Below are 14,475 nucleotides of genomic sequence, written 5' to 3'. Positions count from 1 at the left end.
TCTAAACAAATCCGATTACTCTTGAGGGAAAACTTAGATTAAATAAATCCTTTTCCATTACTTAGTAGGCCAGATCTTGTATAGACTATGAACAGTTATCACATATTTTGTAGGGGCTGATTTGATATAAAATATTGTGCTCAACAAATGGGTATCCAGCTGTGGCGAGGCCTTGGCCATTTATAAACTACCCCACCTTTACCCCCAGAAGTATTTCACCATTTTCTGACTGCATTTTCTTTGTAAATGTCTATGGAACCCAAAGCCCTGGGCTTTTATGGAGTTGCTCTTTGTGCCTGGATTGGCCAAAAATTCCTTGACCCGCCCCTAACCACCTCCAAACAAAAACAAATTTGAAAAGAAGTGCCCACGCAGACTCTCACTCCCTATTTGGTCTCCAAACATTTGAGTTGTCTCAGCAAGGCCCTGAGGGAGAGGAATATGCATTAGGGCACATTCTTCTCAGTCTTGCATTATGCATTTTATTTTGACTTTATTATAAATTATTATTATGTTCTTTGTATCATATTATTAAGTCAACTGAAATGCATTTCGGAGGTAAGTTGGTATATAAACTAACTGATTCTAGTTGGTCTGTGTATTTAAGTACCAGCAAAGCTGACCTTCCTTAGTTTCTAGCCCTTTGACCTTGTGCTGGCAAATACATTTTAGCTGTATGAATTTATTGGAAGCCACACAATCAAATAAATATTCTCATAAGGTAAAGTTTTTATCTCAGTGATGCTATTACAATTCAAGACATTTTCACTTTTGTAAGCCCAAGTTGACAAATTAGTAACAAATATGTGCGCTTCAATTCTTTGACCTGGTGGGAAATCATTTACAAATAATTGTGATAGCTGTGTTGGGTTGTAAATGTCTTCAGGATCATGCAATGACTGAACAGCCTTTTTAAGACTGAAAGAGTTTTCCCACGGGTTTTGAGGCAGTTTAGTATCCTGGGCGCTCACAAGGTTACTAAGAAGAAGGCTGACTGGTGTGGTGGACAGGGCCTTACTTACTCCACTCCAGAGTTCAGTGGGGTAAACTGCATAACGTGCCCGGGCCTCAGCCTCCTTACTGGTAAATGGAGTATAGCCCCATCTATCCTGACAGAGAATGTAGGACTTTGGATTTGTCTCGTAAGTGGCCATTTCTTTATATCTGCATTTAAAGAATAATAAGAATGAGAGTTATAAGATTAACTCCTGACACTCAGAGGTTCTCATTTATAAATTGTGGCTACCTTCACATTTTTCTTAGAATTGCTTCTGTTTCTTCCTTTAAAAACCCACATTTTATAGTGAAACTGACTTTTGAGATAGAAAACGAACAGATTTAATTTTGATGTCAGTAAAGCTGATAAAGCGACTAAAAGTAAAATTTGAATGATCTAATGTAATAGTTTTGATGTAAGTATCTTTGTCAGTTAATTTAGGTGACGTTATAGATAAAGGAAATCAGGCTGATAAAGGTATAATAACTTGATACATTGTGAGTGATGAAAAACAACTTTTTTGTACCACTTCTACTATTTTAAAAGAACTTCAGTTTTTCTATGAAGTTTGTGGCTTGTCCTACAGATTAAAACACCGGTTCAAAGATGTTTGTATATTTCAACAAGGCATATGCTCCTGGAATTTGTTTTATAAAACTATTTTTAAAACATGTTTCAGAATGGAAGTCTTTTTAAAAAAATTTCTTCCAAGAGCTAAAGACAACTAAATGATTAGAATGTAACTAATCTTTTAATCATAAGACAATAATAAATTTGTTAACTAGAGAAGCAATATCTACAACCATAATGACGGAATTAATACATTAATGTTATTTATTTTGGCATATACTGTGGTAAATGTTTAATTGTATAGTTTTACAATATACTTAATGTACCTCATAGCATCAATTTTCTTTTAACTTTTAGAAATAATTCATTAATTCTCCCCTCTCTTCCATTTAATTAAAATAACAGTAAAAGTAGTTTCAAACAACTGGTAGTAAAAGGCAAGAAATAGTAGTGGGAGAAAGCACATTTGTAAAAGAATTTTAAATCACACATTTTAAAAAATAAACTCTATTTCTGCATGTAATATTGCTTGAGTGGTATTTAACCAAAGCCAAGATTGCATAACAAACGAGTTGAAATGGAAAATTTCTCTTTCATGCGAAATAAAGACAAAATAAAGGAAAGAAACAAAGCAATGTTGGTTCCAATTCTTTCATATAGCATGTAACTGTTCATTTGTCACAGGAGAGAAAATATTTAATCAGCCCTGAAATGATGCACACATACTTTATCATGTTTAGTGACTTTTAGAGTGTCAGTTTGTAAAGTGTTTATCCAAGGAATGGACTTCTGGAACATGGATAAAATGAAAAGTGAAATGTTTAGTTCATAATAGACATATTTTCCAGGATCGTTCTGAGTAACTATCCGGAGATGAATAGAAAGACTACAGGTCTGTGTTTATCTGGCTGATGCTGGCAGACCAGGCCGGCTCCAGCCTGGTATTAAAACTGAAGTGACATGGACTGTCTTTGCAGAACCCCCAAACAATGACATCACTCTCTTCACAATATTGATAAAGTGAAGCAAAGCTGCAGTTTGTTATTTTCCAATCTGGATTTCTTGGTTAACTACTTTGACTCCCTCCCCAGGAGACTTAGCATTTGGAGGCCTATAGGAGGGGGCCGCCCGGGATCAAGGGGGGATGCCCTGCTTCCCACCTTTCACTTTCAGGCCACGTGGTTAATTTTCGGTCCAGCATTCTTTGTACAGAGGGAGTTTCTTCTGCAGCTGCATTATTTAAGTTTGCATAAAATCCACTGACTTTCAATAGTGTAGGACCCATTGACACCCTTTGCAGAGTTGCTGGCCTTTGTCAGCTATAAAAAATGTTCTTAGATGTGGTTTCCTGAAATATTTTACATGTAGCTTTTGTGTATTCTAAATAGAAGGACTTCAGGACCTTCTGCTTCAGAGAGTTTGGTATGTTTCCTTTCAGTTTGAGCTGGTAATTATAAAGGAAAAAATACATCAAAGAATTTCAGTGCTTTTGCAAAGTTTTGTTTTACAAATGGAAAGTTCTTTCCGGTTGTATAGTCTCTAGGTGGTCCAAGGTTGTCCCCCCTCCCCTTGTGCTCCTTCTCCCCCAAATAACATCAGCCCATCTGGCTAAGACCAAGGCCACATTCCTACTCTTGCTCACAGTCCCCCTATGGAGATACATTGGCACATTTGCAATGAAAATATGTTTTAATGCCTTTGGTAATACTGTGGTGTGGAAATTTGCATCTATGTTGATTTTTGAGGGAGTAAGATTATTATCGGCATACAGTAGATTAATGTGAATAGATGCAAAAATAGATGCAAAAAAAGCTTTTAAAAATTGTCAAGCCATATTGTGTATTATTTAACCCACAGAAATTTCCCAGAGGGATTGGGGATTATTTTTAAACACTATGAAAATATATAATTACCAAGTAATTAGTAAAGACTTTTTTGTTGGTGGTGGTAGTCTTTACAGTGTTTAGCAATAAAATCATGAGTATTTGGAGAAAATTTATAAATTGATGAAAATTTTTTGATTTAAAGATACTGAAATCAAGTTAAAGAGAATGAGAATATTTAACATAGTTTTCAATATTGGTCTAAAAATTGTATGAGAATCTAGTTCAGAAGATTCTTGCCTTTGGCTTACAGTCAGGAATTCACCAGAAGATTATAGAATGAACAAGGCAGTAAGAAATCGGAAAATAATTTTAATAAATTGTATAAAAAGGGACTTAGAAAAAGGATATGATAAAAACATATTATGCTAGGGTGTTGTAAGAAGGTATTATATTCCATGTTCGTTTTTTATGATCTGAAACTTAGACTTCACCCTTTTAAAGTTGATTTTGATTTCAGGTATTCAATGACCGTGGAAAGCAGCACATTGATAATACAGATACTCACTTATTCAGAGAACTTAAAATATAGGTCCATTAAAAGTAAGAACCAGAAAGTTATTGTTTCTAATATTCATTCAAACTATAAGTCAATGTGCTGGTTAACAAAAAGAAAAAAAAAATCAAAACCTCTTTGAACCTCCAAATCTACCCTCTAAACCTGAGCTGCTTTTGCTTCCTTGAAGGCTCCCCGATCCTCCAGTGACGTCACAGAAGAAACAGTGCCTTGTAGGTTGACATACATATTTTAAAAATCTGTATTAAGAACTTTTTAAATTTCTGCCCTTCCCTATGAGCATAAAATGTCGGTCTCTCTTTTTTCAAAACTCATGCGACTTATCTTTCCTTCTGCCTTTTATGCCCTGTGTTCCTGGTTAGATAAGGAGAAATTAAGATAATACTCCAAACCTCTCAACTTTATTTGAAATATGTGATCTATCAACTCTGCTATGTAAGTGACCAAGCCATGTTCTCAGATATAGGCTTACAGATTTTCAGCCTCATTTTAAAAGCAGCCTCTCTATATTTTCATAGGCTGTTTTACATGGCCATACTGTCAAAGTGCTTTTCATACATAGTACCTATAGAAAATATCACGTTCTGTGTAAATGGATCATGAGAATTACATTCCTGATAAAGTGTACATGCACAGTTATTCAGAATTATAGTATTTATGTAAACTTCATAAATTATCTTTCATTGTAGTATTTTAATAAAAGTACACAGATAAAGAGGAGGAAAAGTACCAAGAGGTTAAATAGTGATAAATTATTGGTTTGCTAAATCTGCAGCTGTTAAATATTGATTTCAGACAGTGGCAGTTTTTCATAACCTATAATATAGTTCAAGGTTAAAATGTAACAAGAGTATAAGGAAATCCATATCTAAGTAAGTTTTTATGTTAATATGTTTTTTTAAAAATTAGTAATCACAAATAAAATGTTTTTTAAAAATCGATAACCACAGATAACCACAAAAATAGTACTATTTTGACCAAAAAAAAAAAAAAACATTTTAAAAGAAAACTAAATGTAAAAATCAGGAACTTGTTTAAAATTTAATGTGGAATAAATTCAATAATTGTAATTATAGGCCTTATAGGACAGTGGGTAAAGATAGGCTATTCTGTCAGCTAAAGTACATAAATTAGAAAAATAAGAGAAGCCTATATAAGAGTATCTGATATAAAAATATAGGTATAGGTATAGAAAGATACTGGCATTTTAAAAATTATTAGTGCTTTAAAAAATTTCACCTTTTAATTAGTTGACATTCAATATTATTTTATATTAGTTTTAGGTGTGCAGCATAGCAGTTAGGTAGTTATATAAAAATTATTAACTATTAATTCCATCCTAAAAAAAGACAGATTTAGGTTCCAGCTCAGAAGCAAAACACTAGCATTAATGCTTTCTGTTCGAAGTTTGTCACTGGGCGAATCTAGCGACCCAAATCATTGCCAGTCAGTGACAGGCCAGCAAAGGGAAGACATTTGCAAATAATGAAACAAGGTCTTTGAATTCAGAGGGGAAAATCAGCTTCAGGATGCTGAGATCTGGATTTCGGGCTCAAGTCATCATCCAAATAAACTGCAACAGGATTAAGTAAACATTAAAATTGAAATGTTAGAAGCAAATATTAAGACATATTTATAGGATTTAGAATGGAAAGAAGCCTTGCAGGCACATAGCGACAGCATGTTAATGTTTATTTCTATTTTTGCTACTTATTTCTAAGTGATTCCTTGTTTGTTGGTGCTGTACTAACAAATTGCATAGGGCATGTAGTTGTCAAGTTAGTTTCAGAAAGGTTTTCGATATTTGTTGTTATCCTCATATCATTCCACACACATATGGCCTGTGTAGTTCATTTCACTTTTCAGTAATTTTTATTTCTTTCAAAGTTATGAATGTAGATATAGTTGAAAAAGTCAGGACCATAAGGCTTATAACAAAAAACAGCAGCCTCTTGCTCTGCCTTTTTCGACTCCTTCTTACGTGTCTCTTAGCTCTTTCCTCTGATGTTTTCTGCCATATTTGTCAACAGTGTCCTTGTATGAGATCACCCAAGGAGACTCTGTCCACAGATGATCCGTGGCCTAAGAACAAAACCATGAAAAATACCACATTGGAGTTGCTACTAGAGAAAAAGGGATGTGATGGAGAGAGATGTCAACTCAGGGCAGTAAGAGGAACAATACGAGCGTTGTGACAGAGGTCTAGGGTAAAGTGAAGGTAGCAGAAAATCCCAAGAACGATTGTAATGTACAGCTAAAAACTAAGCCTGTGTTCCTTTTAGTAATGGGAAAACAATTTTCACCCTTATCAAAAAAACTTTTATTTTAGATTTGACCCAGTTTAAATAATTGAGTCAAAAGTGCTCTTGCAGTGGGCTGAAGAAAATAAAGAAGCAGAAACTCTGAGGGCAGGCTACTTTTTTTGGAAGGACAGACAGAGAGAGAGAGACTGAATGGCATATAGGGGGAGGTGTGTGGTTAATGTTTCAAATCACTTTTGATTGCTGCACCTGAAGATATATCTACACTAAGAGCCATAATGGGAGAGATAATCTTCATTTTAGGACAGACAATTATAGCCATAAGGCAGAAGGAAACTGTGATCTAACTGCTGGTGGCCATGAGGAAGTTAGAGAGAACCATGCAAGGTGGTAACTATAAGTAATGTCATAAACTTCAGAAAAGGTGTAGCCTATCATGGTGAAACAGGAGTTGAGAAGGGCATCAGAGGACAAGAAATAAGGAGACTCCCTTTCTTGACTCCCTGAATTTGGGAGGATAAGAGACAGGGAAATCTAAGGATTCAGTGCAGAACCTTATGGCTAATGTGGCATCATCTCGTAAAAGCCATGCTTTTATTAAGAAAAATAGCAACCAATCGTATTGGAACAATAAAGTAAGAGGCTATAATTATGTCTCCACAACCCTCCTACACAAGCAGGAATTCAGGGGGCTTAAGAATGGGGCTTGTGGAGCCAGTGGGGTACATGCCCCACTGCGCGGGGCTTGGACTTAGGAAAGCAAGCCTGCCTGTGCGTGAGGAAGGGCAGCGTGGGAGCTTGTCACGGTAGCACAAGCCCTGGAGAGGCTGCTTGGCCGAGCTATTTTAATGGTTAATACTAACCGGTTGCCACGGTCCATGGGCTCATCATGGACTGCTTAGCTCATCTGCTGCAACTTGGCCTCATGGACTTGGGAGGCTTAAATTGCTGATAGAGGTAAGTTCTGATTGACATTACCGGGAGAAGCAGGCCATATTTTCTTTGAGTCAGAAAGACTGGGAGGAGAGATAGTTGAAAAAAACAATAGAGGGCAACTTCAGGCTGAATAGCACAATGGAGGAAGGCTGTCAATGTTGTCTGCTGGCTTACATCACCTTCCCATGGTATCTCCTTGGTGGTACTTGTTTGTATGTTCAAAACTCATACAAGATAGTCTCTGTAAATATGAACCAAAAATGGGATAATATTTATGTTTCAAACTGCATTCGTGTCCTCAAAAATGTCAGGATGCCCCAGAATCTAATTAGCTTGCAAATACTTCTAGGGCAGGTCTGGTGTTCCGCCATGAAGCTCTTTGCTCGCTCTTATAAAAAAGGTATTCCACTCAGTGTGGCAATGCTATGCGGTTTGAAACACGCCAGGAATCTCTTACAAATATTGTTGGGCTAGTGAAGCAGAGATTTATCCAAGCACTGAAGTACATTTTTAAAATGCCAGATAATGTCTTTTTTCCAGCCTCCCATCTCTGAATTGACCTCCCAGGGAAATTTAGGTTTCCGTAGACGCAGTGGTGATGAGTCACTATCACCCTGCTGCTGACGTGAGCTCTGCAGTTCTCATTGCTATTGTCTCACAAATGAAGGTCTGATCTTCTGTGCTTATCGTATCTATAAGGTGAGGAATGGGTGGGCTTTGGGGACCTTCGCCCACCAGCTTTCACAAGATTCCTGTGAGGACTGGGTAGGGTAATTCATAGTGCCTGTTCTGAAGATGAAGAAATGGAGAGCGTTTGACTTCTGTTAAATTACTTCCCCCGCATCATAGAGTGAGGTAGCTCAGAGCCAAGAGCGGAATTCAAGCCACCTTGAAAGTTGAACATCGTGTCTAGGATTCAATTATGAAAATTTAAAGTCAACATGAATGACATACTGGTATGTGTGGGGATTTTTTACTCCTATTTAATTCTGCCAAATAATAATTTATTCCTCATTTCTTATCATGTTCCTGCCACTCAATAATATAAAGATAAAAACTAGCAATATATGTTAAAATACTTTCTAAATTATATGGTAAAATATACATATTAATACAAGACATTTATGCTGATATTTACAAGTGTGGGTAGCCCAGGGAGAAATCAGACAAAAAGTAACAGAACAGTATTTTTATGCTCATAATAGTCTATCATTTTGATTCTGTGTCAGGAGGGCTTTGCAAGTCCAAGTGGAGCCCACGTGTAGTAGTACGGATATTTAAAACCAATGGGAAATTATTGGCTGTCTGTATGTCTGTTTTATAAATTACAAAGCTGTGAAGTTAGAAATGCTGTCATCACCCCGAGAAACAGCATTAGCAGTGATGTAGCATAGCAGTCTTAGGCAACATTGACCATGAAACCCAGCTTTAAAGAAATGGCTGAAAAAAAATTTTTGTTGTTGAAGGTTCCACCTGACCTGGGAAATCTATTGTATTTGTAGAACTGTTTTTATAGTATTGACTTTTACACAGTATCTCCGCTGTATGTGTAAAGCTGACACTGGGGGCATTTTAGATATCTTAGCCTCTTAGTGTACTGTAAGGCATGATGCTCTTAGAATGTGGTGATGATAAGCGTTTAATTACAAGTAGGCTTGAACTTTGCAGTAAACACTTGAGTGATTAATATAGGCAAAGACCGTGATAACTGGTATAAGAGCTGCAAAGTTTATTAAAGGTACATCTCTGTCCTCAAAACACCTCCAACCTCAGGCACATGAGTTTATCCGATACAAGTATCCTCCAAATACTCTGTTTCATAATTTCTCCAGCCTCCTCCAACTTCTGCACTCCCTCTTCCCTGCTCTGACCCAATTCTCCTGTCCTCTCGCCATTTCATAGACTAAATCCGCCAGCCCAGAACCCCCTCTCCCTTTGTGTCAGAGACCCCTCCTGTGAAGAGGTATCTTCTCCCATCAGATTTCTTCTCTGGATCCTTTTCCCTTCTGATTTCACCTTCTCTCTTAAAGCCATTAGTAAACCTATTTCATTATTATCGTAAAAAAAAAAGCTATTGAAGCAAGAAAGAAACAAAAAAGCAAGAGCTTATGCACCTGCCACGGTTGTCTTCATCGCCATCCCCCGCCTCACTCCATCTGTAATTATATTTCTTGTTGTTACTAATGTTTATTTGTGCCGTCTTTTATAACTTTATGACCAGTCTTACAGGAAGTTTGTCTGCCTTATCAGGTTTTAAAAGAAGTAGGCTTTTTTTTTTTTTTTCTTGATTATCTCCTCATTTTTGCAGGGGAGGGGCTGCTTGCTTTCAACTTCACACATTAACACTCTTTTAATTATCTCTTCTTTCTGCAACCTATGTGTCTCTTCTGGCTTTGTAAGTTGAGTGAATAATTCATTTATTTTATTTTCTTGATCTAATTTATTTTTATTGAAACCTAGTTGGCATACAATATTATATTAGTTTCTGGTGTATTCTGTAGTGATTTGACATTTATACATGTTATGAAATTATCACCATGGTAAGTCTAGTAACCAACAATCTATTCCCATACAAGGTGATTATGACATTATTACTGTATTACCTATGCAGTACATAACATCCCTGTGATTTACTCATTTTATAACTGGAAGTTTTTACTTAATTTCCTTCACCTACTTTGCCTATCCCCTTACACCTCTTTCCTCTGGTAGCCATCAGTTTGTTCTCTGTATCTATGAGTCTGTTTCTGTTTTTTTCTTAGTTTGCTTTGTTTTGTTTTTTAGATTCCTCAAATCAGTGAAATTACATGATATTTGTCCTCTATCTGACTTATTTCACTTAGCATAATACTCTCTAGGTCCATCTATGTCATTGCAAATGGCTAGATTTTATTCTTTATTATGGCTGAGGAATATTGTGTGTGTGTATCTATCACACATCTTTTTTACCTGTTAATCTATTGATGAGCACTTGGGTTGTTTCCGTATCTTGGCTAATGTAAATAACACTGCAGTTAACACAGGGGTGCATATACCTTTTGGAACTGGTGTTTTTGTTTTCTTCAGATAAATACCCAGAAGTAGAACTACTGGATAGTATGCTAGTTCTGTTTTTTATTTTTTAAGGGGCCTCTATACTGTTTTCCACAGTAATCATAGTGTTTACATTCCATCCAACAGTGCGTGAGGATTCCCTGTTCTCCACATCCTCGTCAATGCTTACCGCTTCTTATCTTTTTGATAGTAGTCTTTCAGACAGGTGTGAGGTGATATCTCATTGTAGGTTTGATTTGCATTTCTCCAATTATTGGTGAAGATTATGTTTCCATGCATCTGTTGGTTATTTTTATGTCTTCTCTGGATAGATGTTTTGCCAATTTTCTAAACTGATTGTTTTTGGCTATCAAGTTGTGTGAGTTCTTTATATCTTTATTATAAACCCATTATTGGGTATATCTTTTGCAAATATCTTTTCTGATTTAGTAGGTTGCCTTTTCATTTTGTTGATAGTTTCCTTCACTGTGCAAAGCTTTTTAGTTTGATTAATCTTACTTGTTTATTTTTGCTTTTTTTGCCCTTGCCTGAGGTGACATATATATGTAGGATCCATGTCAAAGTGTTTACTGCCTATGTTTTCTTATAGGAGTTTTATGGTTTCAGATTTTTCATTTACGTCTCTAATGCATTTTGAGTTTATTTTTGTATGGTGTGTAAGATAGTGGTTTAGTTTAATTTTTTTTTTTTTTTTTTGCATTTATTGGTCCTGTTTTCTTAACACCATTTGTTGAAGAGAGTATCTTTTCACCTACTGTATACTCTTGACTCCTTTTTCATAGATTAATTCACCATGAAGCATGGGTATATTTCTGGGCTTTCTGTTCCATTAACCTATGTGTCTGTTTTTGTGCAGTTACCATACTGTTTTGCTTACTATAGCTTTGTAATATAGTTTGAAATCAGAAATAATGATGCATCCAGCTTTGGCTATTCAAGGTCTTTGTGGTTCCATACAAATTTTAGGATTGTTTGTTCTTTTTACGTGCAAAATGCTATTGGTATTTTGATAGGGATTGTATTGAATCTGTAGGCTGCTTTGGATAGTATGGATATTCTAACAATATTCTTATAGTCAATGAGCACAGTATATATTTCCATTTATTTGTGTCAGGTTCAGTTTCTTTCATCAATGCGTTATACTTTTAAGAATACAGGTCTTTTACCTCCTTGTTTGAATTTCAATCTGTTATTTTTGATGCAGTTGTAAGGATTGTTTTCTTTATTTCTTTTTCTGATAGTTCATTGTCTTCCTGTTTGTTTATTTACTTTCCTGTTGCTGGACAGCTGGGCTGAGTCCAGTCTTTTCAATTGAATTTAGTGGGGTGACCCTGGTTAATAACGTATATAGGTTTCAGGTATACAATTCCATCATGCATCATCATTGTACTGGGTGTTCACCACTCCAAGTCAGGTCTCCTTCCATCAGCATTTATCCCCTCTTTACCCTCCTCTATACCCCCCACTTGCTTTCCTTTGATAACCACCATCCTGTTGTCTGTGTCTATGAGGTGTATATTTTGTTTGTTTTGTTTTGTTTTTTGCTTAATCCTTTCACCTTCTTCAAACTTCCCTTTTAGAACTGTGTTTGGTGCCTCCATAGATTTTAAAAAGTTAGCTGTTTGTTTTCATTTGTCTAAAGGTGTTTTTAAAGTTCCTTCTTTGATTTCTTCATTGACCCAGTGGTGGTTTAGTAGCATGTCGTTTATTCTACATGATTTTGTTTTTTATTTTTCATTTTTTTTCCCTTGAATGTGATTTTTAGTTTCACATCATTATTGTGTTCATTAAAGATGATTGATGTGATTTCAGTCTTAAATTTATTGAGACTTGTTTAGTGGCCAAATATGTGGTCTGTCCTGGAGAACGTTTCATGTGTACTTGAAAAGAATGTGCAAGCTGCTGGCTTTGGATGGAATGTTCTGTATATGTCTATTAATAGCTCTTGCCATAATGTGTCATTTAAGGGTAGTGTTTTCTTAATTGATTTTCTGTCTGGGTGAACTACCAACTGATGTAAGCGGAGTGTTAAAATCCACTGTTATCTTAATACCATTATTTTCTTCCTTCATCTCACTTAAGTTTTGCTTTGTACATTTAGGTGATTCTAGGACGGGTGCACAGGTTTTGACAAGTATTATATCTTCTTGTTGGATTGATCCCTTTATCATCATGTAACGCCCTTTTTCTCTTGTTATGTCCTCGCTTTAAATTCTATTTTGTCTGCTAGAAGTATGGCTACTCCAACTTTCTTTTTAATTCCATTTGCATAGAATATCTTTTCCCATTTCTTTACCTCCAGCCTATGTTTCTTTAGTTTCGAAGTGAATGTCTTGTAGGCAGTATATGTATGTTTTGGTTCATTTTTCCCCCCTTGTTCAGCTACCTATGTCTTTTGATTGGAGCATTTAGTTCATTTTCATTTCAAGTAATTTTTTATTATTGCCATTTTGTTCATTGCTTTCTGGTTGTTTTTGTAGCTCTTCTCTGTCTCTTCTGTCGCTCTCTTCCCTGTGATTTAGTGACTTTCATTAGTTTCATGTTTGGATTCCTTTATCTTTATTTTTGTATCTATGTTATAGATTTGTAGTTACATGAGGCTCATATGTAACAATCTATGTATGTCGCAGTGTATTTTAAGTTGATGATCCCTTAAATTTCAAAGCATTCTAAAAGCTTTGCATTCTTACTCTCCTACCTAATGTTTTATAATTTTGCCATCTTACATAATTTTATTGTATATATACCTTACCTAATTATTATAGATAAAGATGATTCACTACTTTTGATTTTTAACCTTCGTGCTAGCTTTATAAGTTGTTCCACTGCCTCTACTGTATGTTTGCCTTTACCAGGGAGAGTTTTTTCTTCACGTATTTTCTTATTTCTACTTATGTTTCTTTCTTTCTTTTTTTTTTTCTTTATTGCTTAAAGAAGTCCCTTTAACATTTCTCATAAGGTTGGCTTGGTGGTCATGTGTTCCTTTAGCTTTTGGTTTTTTGGGAAACTATCTCCTTTCAACTTTGAATGGTAACCTTGCAGGATAGAGTATTCTTTTTTTTTTTCTTTCCTCGGCTAGGATAGAGTATTCTTGATTGTTGGTTTTCTCTTTAATCAATTTAAATATATCATGTCATTCTCTTCTGGCCTGCAAAATTTCTACAGAAAAATCAGTGGATAGTGTTATGGGGATTCTCTTGTATATCACTAGTTTCATTTCTCTTGATATTTTTAAGATTCTCTCTTTATCTTTAATTTTTGACATTTTACTTATAATGTGTCTTGGTGTGAACCAGTTTGAGTTCATCTTTTTTGGGACTCTGTGCATCCTGAACCTGGATACCTGTTTCCTTCCCCAGGTTAGGAAGGTTTCAGCTATTATTCCTTCAGATGTTTTATGCCCCTTTCTTTCTTCTCTGTCTGGGACTTCTGTTCATGTGCCTGATATTGTCACACTATATTATCTCCCTCATTTAAAACATTTTTTTAATCCTCACCCAAGGATATGTTTATTGATTTTAGAGAGAAGAAGGGTGGGGAAGAGAGAGTGAGCGAGGGAGAAAGAGACATTGATTGGTTGCCTCTTGTATATGTTCTGACTATTGATTGAACCCGCAACCTAGATATGTTTCCTGACCAACAATCGGACCTGCAACCTTTTGGTGTATGGGACAATACTCCAGCCAATTGAGCCACCCAACCAGGACAGCAAATTTTGTTTTGGACATACAAATTTAGAGTCATTCTATCTTCTTGGTAAACGAAATCTTGTTATTAATGCTATCCTTTTCTCTGATAATTTTTCTGCCTAGATTTCTGTTTTGTCTGATAATAGTATACATTTATATCAGCTTTTTGTTGTTGTTGTTGTTATATTTACTTGTTATGGCACTACAACAGTATTCCTTTCAAACTTTCTATGTCCTTATGGGAAAAGAAACCAATTTAGGGGTTATCCCTACGGCCCTGGTATATAGCTATTCCAGCTGTGCACCCAGCGGTGACTGGCCACTGGGTGAGGCCATGAGTCCGGTAGGCCTACTGTGAACTAGGTACAAGTCCTTTAACCTGGATTCCTTATTATGTCACCCTGGTGCAGATGGCCATGATGAAGCTTTGGATGTCTGCTCAGACCCTGTATCCCCTAGTCCTCAAAAGGTGAAGATACTTCCCTTTGTCCACTATACAGTCAACAGAGGTGTCTGCAGGCTCCTTTGGGGAAGGACTGAGGGAATCATTACTATACACAGCACTGTG

The 14,475-nt window shown here is 35.9% G+C and overlaps 1 protein-coding gene across 1 annotated transcript in view; it reads left to right on the top strand.

Annotated features, from left to right (window-relative positions):
- Positions 1 to 14,475, top strand: part of FMN2 (formin 2) — a 261,959-nt gene that overhangs the window by 202,006 nt on the left and 45,478 nt on the right. The gene's annotated exons all lie outside the window — the stretch shown is intronic.

This window comes from Furipterus horrens, unplaced genomic scaffold (assembly GCF_987537825.1).
Source record: "Furipterus horrens unplaced genomic scaffold, mFurHor1.1.pri manual_scaffold_15, whole genome shotgun sequence".
NCBI classification, from domain to species: domain Eukaryota; kingdom Metazoa; phylum Chordata; class Mammalia; order Chiroptera; family Furipteridae; genus Furipterus; species Furipterus horrens.
This window is presented reverse-complemented; position numbering and strand designations above follow the sequence as displayed.